The 6,000-nt window shown below is 38.8% G+C and overlaps 1 protein-coding gene across 1 annotated transcript in view; it reads left to right on the forward strand.

Moving 5' to 3' along the window:
- BMAL2 (basic helix-loop-helix ARNT like 2) overlaps positions 1-5,717 on the forward strand; it is a 129,647-nt gene extending 123,930 nt beyond the window's left edge. Inside the window, exon 16 of the mRNA XM_059935515.1 lies at positions 5,220-5,717. The gene's annotated coding sequence lies outside the window, so the exon portion shown is untranslated. The remainder of the gene's footprint in view (positions 1-5,219) is intronic.
- Positions 5,718-6,000: the final 283 nt, after the last annotated feature.

Raw genomic sequence — 6,000 nt, forward strand, 5'->3', positions numbered from 1 at the left:
ATTACAGGCTAATATCTCTGATGAACATAGATACAAAAATCCTCAACAAAATATTATCAGACTGTATTCAACAGCACATTAGAAGGATCATACACCACAATTAAGTGGAATTTAATCCAGAAATTCAAGGATGGTTCAACATACACACACACACAAAATCAATGTGATACACTACACTAATGTGAACAAAGTGGGAGATAAAAATCATATGATCATCTCAATAAATGCAGAAAAACCTTTGACAAAATTCAGTATCCTTTCATAATAAAAAGCTGTCAACAAAGGTGGTATAGAGGGATTGTACATCAACATAATAAAGGGTACATATGACCAGCACACCACTAACATCATATTAAGTGATGAGCAGAAAGCATATCCTCTAAGATCAGGAAGAAGATAAGGATGCCCATTTGTGCCACTTTTATTCAACATAGTACTGGAAGTCCTAGCCACAGCAAGTAGACAAGAAAAGGAAATAAAAGACATTCAAACGTGAAAGGCAGAAGTAAAATTGTCTCTTTGCAGATGACATGATCTTATATATAGAAAGTGCTAAAGAATCCACCAAAAAACTATTAAAACAAATGAATTCAGTAATTTTCAGGATACAAAATAAACATTAAAAAAATCAGTGGCATTTCTATACACTAACAAACCATCAAAAAAAAAAAAGAAAGTAGTCTCATTTGTAATAGAAAAAAACCCAGTAAAATAATTAGGAATAAATTTAATCAATGTAACAAAAAACCTGTACACTGAAAACTATAAGACATCAATGAAAGAAATTGAAGAAGACACAAATAAATGGAAAGATATCCTGTGCTCATGGATTAGAAGAAGTAATATTGTTTAAATGGCCATACTACCCAAAACAATCTTCAGTTTTAATGTATTCTGTATCAAGATTCTAGTGGCACTTTTCACAGACATAGAAAAGATGTATGGAGCCACAAAAGAACCTGAGCAGCAAAGTAATCTTGAGAGAGAAAAAAAAAAGCTGTAGGCTTCTTTTTCAAATTATATTACAAATATCATGTATTTGTAATATATATTATATTCCAAAGAAGAATATACAAGGGAAAAGGAGCGTCTCTTCAGTAAATCGTGTTGGGAAAACTGAACAGCCACATGCAAAAGCAAGAAACTGAACCCCTACCTTATACCACACACAATAGTCAACTGAAACTGGATTAAAGACTTGAATGTAAGACCTGAAACCATAAAACTCTTAGAAGAAAACAGAGGGTATGCTCCTTGACATCAGTCTTTGCAATGCTTTTTTGGATTTGACACCAAAAATAAAGGCAACTAAAGCAAAATAAACAAATGGGACTACATCAAACTAAAAACACTTCTGTACAGCAAAGGAAACCATCAACACAATGAAAAGACAACCTATAGAATGAAGGAAAATGTTTGCAAATCATATATCTGGTAAGGGGTTAATATCTAAAATATACAAGGAACTCATAAAACTTATTAGCAAAGAAAGCAACCCAATTTTAAAAATGGACAAAGGACCTGAATAGACATTTTTGCAAAGAAGACATACAGATGGGCAACAAATACATGAAAAGGTGCTCAACACGACTAATCATCAGGGACATGCAAATCAAAACCACGATGACATATCCGTTCGTATCTGTCAGAACGGCTATCATCAAAAAGACAAGAGACAACAAATGTTGGTGAGAATTTAAAGAAAAGGGAGCTGTTGTACACTGCTGGTGGGAACGTGAATTGGTATAGCCATTATGAAAAACAGTATGGAGGTTCCTTTAAAAATTAAAAATAGAACTACCACGTGATCTAGCAATCCTACTTCCAAGTATATATATCCAAAGGAAATGAAATTAGTATCTCAAAATGATATCTGCACCCTCACATTTACTGCAGTGTTATTCACAGTAGCCAAGATATGGAAACAATCTAAGTGTCCATCGGGACTTACTGGGCGGTCCAGTGGGTAAGACTCCCTGCTTCCACTGCAAGGGGCGTGGGTTGGATCCCTGGTTGGGGAAATAAGATCCTGCATGCCGTGCGGTGTGGCCAAAAAAAAAAAAAAAAAAAAATTAAAAATCTAAGTGTCCAACAAAATGAACAAATGGAGAAAATGTGAGATACGTAATACTGGGCCATAAAAAAGAAGAAACTCCTGTGACAACGGATGAACTTGGAGGATATTCTGCTAAGTAAAATAAGTCAGACAGAAAAAGGCAAATGCTGCATGATCTCACTTATACAGAGAATCTACAAAGTGGAAATCAGAGTAACAGAGAGTGGAATAGTTACGACCAGGGGCAGAGAAGTGGGAGAAAAGGGGAGATGTTGGTCAAAGGGTACAAACTTCAGTTAGAAGATGAATAAATTCTAGAGACCTAATGTACATCATGGTGACTATAGTTAATAACATACTGTATACTTGAGATCTGCTAAGAGAGTAGATTTCAAGTGTTCTCAAAACGCACAAAAAAAATGGTAGCTATGTGATGATGGATGTTAATTAGCTTGTTTATGGTAATCATTTCACAATGCATACATAAATCAAAACATCACATTGTACACCTTAAATATATACAATTTTTGCCAATCATACATCAATAAAACTAGAAAGAATTATTGTAAACACACTAAGAAGAAATAGAAAGTCACTTTAAAAATGCTACACGTGGGCTTCCCTGGTGGCGCAGTGGTTAAGAGTCTGCCTTCCGATGCAGAGGTCACGGGTTCGAGCCCTGGTCTGGGAAGATCCCACATGCCGCAGAGCGGCTGGGCCCGTGAGCCACAACTACTGAGCCTGCGCATCTGGAGCCTGTGCTCTGCAACAAGAGAGGCCGCGATAGTGAGAGGCCCGTGCCCCGCGATGAAGAGTGGCCCCTACTTGCCACAACTAGAGAAAGCCCTCTCATAGAAACGAAGACCCAACACAGCCAAAAATAAAGAAAAAAGAAAAAAAAATACTACATGTATAACAAACATTTTGTTTTAACCTAAAAAGTGTGCCTCCATTTGTTAATAATTCTGAGTTAGGACCAAGGCATTTTTGGGGGGGTCCATTACCTGGAGTTCTACAGAAACCATGCCAATGATTTATCATTTGTGTTGCCCAATTTGAATTTCTTTAGGTGAAGCAATGTGAGTGGAAAATCCTACTAGATTTTTTGTTTGGGTTTTTTTTTTTTTTTTAACTCCAAACATTTAAAGTTGCCTTACCCACACCTACTTTAACAAAAACAAAAAAAGGAAAACAAAAAAGGGCAACTCACCGTTTTAAGATTTTTTCCCCAAAGCTTACCTTTCATAAAAACAACACTTTACATTATCCAAGGCAACGAGTACAACTGGATGAACAGGTCACAAGGGGAACAGTTCCTTCGGCAGAGAGTCTGTGCTCAGGGCTCCTGCCACGCTCCACATCCTTCCCCCAGCCCACCTGTTCACCGGGCACAGGGCCATCCCTCCCTCCTCTTCCCCATCTGAACAGAAGAGGGCTCCTCTGCTTGTCCAAAGATCCCTTCTCCTGGACTCTGCATCTGGTCTCCCAATACCTGAGTCACCTCAGTCCGTCTCCTCTTTTGTTTTCAACATCTCCCTCTTTTCTATCTCTTCGCCTTCGACATTTAAACCTACGCTATTGACGCTTGTTAACAAAGCAATCGTCCTCAGTTCCGTGTATTCCCCGGCTCCTCTTCACAGCTTGCCCAGAGTCCATGCTGCCTGCTTTCAGTTTCTCCCCTCCAAGGCACTTCTTCTCTCACACGCCTCACTGAATTTCTCATCAAGGTCACCAGCAACCTCCTTGTTGTCTCTAGCATTTCTTTCTTTGTAATATTCATTACTGCAGACCCCTTCCTCCCCTCCTTGAATCTGCTTTCCTCAGCTTCTCTGATATCTCACTCCTGGTTTCCTTCTCAGCTCTCTGGCCATTCAAACGTTGGAATTCCTTCAGGCTTAGCCCTAGGCTTTTTCTTTCTATGTGGCCTGTATTCTGTGATCTCATCCACAGCTAGAGATTGCCTACCACCCAACTGCTTCTGATTCTCAAATCTATGATTCTATCCTAATCTTTCTCCTGAGCTCCAGAACTGTGTCTCCAACTGCCTACTGGTTACATCTACCTATTTGTTCCAGAAAGACCTTAAATCTCAACATGTCCAAAATGTAATTCATCCCTTTGCCCTTCCTCCTCAATCAGCTTTTCCTCCACTGCCCCTTGTTTTTCTGTAGCCACAAAGATTTACCCAGTTTTCAAGCCAGACACCTGTAAGGCATCATCCACTCATCACGCCTCTCACTTGATACACCTGATCAACCACATCATTCATTTGATAAATATTCATCTATCTGCATTAATTCCTTATAGGTTAGAGTTCCACTTTAGCAAACAAAAATATAGGACATCAGTTAAATTTTAATTTCAGACAAACAATGAATAATTTTTTAGTATAACCCGTGCACTGTTTGGGACATACTTATAGTAAAAAATTATTTGCTGTTTATCTGAAATTCAAATTTAACTGAGCATCCTATATTTTATCTGGCAGCCCTATTTCAATTTCAATTACTCATACCACTACCTTAGTTTAGGGTACTAAAAAATGAAACGGAAGCCACAATCGCAAAACTGATAACTTGCAACACAAGCTATCTAAGCTTAGTTTGTTACAGCTAAAACTTGTTCAGACCCACATGTTCCAAGAGCACAAAGTGCTTTAACAGTAACTCCACAGGGACCTCTTTATGAGACATTGATATAGTCCAAGCAATTCTAGACTTTGATAAACTTTAGAAACTGCCGAGCTGAGGCTCTCATTCCTCTTTTCTCATGAAAATAATAGGAAGATACAAACACATGTCATTTATTTTATCACTACAGATAGTTATTTACCATCTGCCATTTCTTTTCCTTCCAAAATTTCAGATTCCAGTCAGTTCTCGTTATTTATGGTAGTTATGTTCTATGAAGTCGCCGCGAACACTGTGAATTAGCAAATAGTGAACAGCTGCTCTGAGGGCAAATGCAGGGCTAGACTTCTGTGAGCCTCTGGTCACAAGTTTGTCATCAACCGATCAATACATAACCACCTTTTATGTGTGTTTCTGTTTAAAGACACCATATTTAATGTATATCAAGACTCCTTAATATTGAACTACCGGCCAACAGCACTGCAACACATGCCTGGGTGAAGCTTACCTAATGCACTTTTTTTTTTCTGTAGGGCACATCACAGCCTTCTTGTACAAAGGAACACCAGACAGCACTGTAGCATTCTGCTTGGGGGCTGTTTTAAACAGTGAAATCAACCCAAAAAACCACCAAAATGTGAAAACCATGGTTCCCCAAAGGATGCTCGTTTACGGTATCAGAGCTGAATCAGGAAGGCAGTGCATCACCTTGCCCAGCCTCAGCTGGGAACGTGTGGTCAGGAGACTCAAAATTTCCTCTGCTCTGCGCGAGTCCACAGATGACTGCAAAAGTGCCAAGAGTTTTGATTTTGAAGTTTATAAATAAATTTTTGTGAGTAGGTCAGTTTGCAAATATGGAATCTGTGAATAACGAGGACTGACTGTATATATTCTTGGTTCCTCAGTCACCTCTCCCTCAAGTACCTTCATTCATTCTTGGCCTTCTCTTCTAGAACCCTCCTGGGCCTGCTTTCCTGACGCAAAGTCCTTAATCGAATCCCTTCCCTCCCCACTGTTAAAGTTGGCTAATATCTAACACTCTCTGCAGGGAACATATGTGAGCTCTCAGGAATTGGTTGCAATAAATTCAATAGAATTTAACAGGTCATAGTTGATATGATGCCTGTTCCAGAGATGTTTATGATGTTGTAAAATGTGTTCCTTCATTATATTTAATGAAACTTTAATAAAAGGACTGCAGAGTGGGAGGGTGGATTCTACAGGAAATGAGGATAAAGAAGGCACATTTCTGATATCATATCATGTAAGGGACCACCTACTCTGGGAACTGAAACTTTCTTCCTAGGCCCATGG

The sequence above is a fragment of the Balaenoptera ricei genome, chromosome 10, assembly GCF_028023285.1.
Source record: "Balaenoptera ricei isolate mBalRic1 chromosome 10, mBalRic1.hap2, whole genome shotgun sequence".
In the NCBI taxonomy this organism is placed as follows: domain Eukaryota; kingdom Metazoa; phylum Chordata; class Mammalia; order Artiodactyla; family Balaenopteridae; genus Balaenoptera; species Balaenoptera ricei.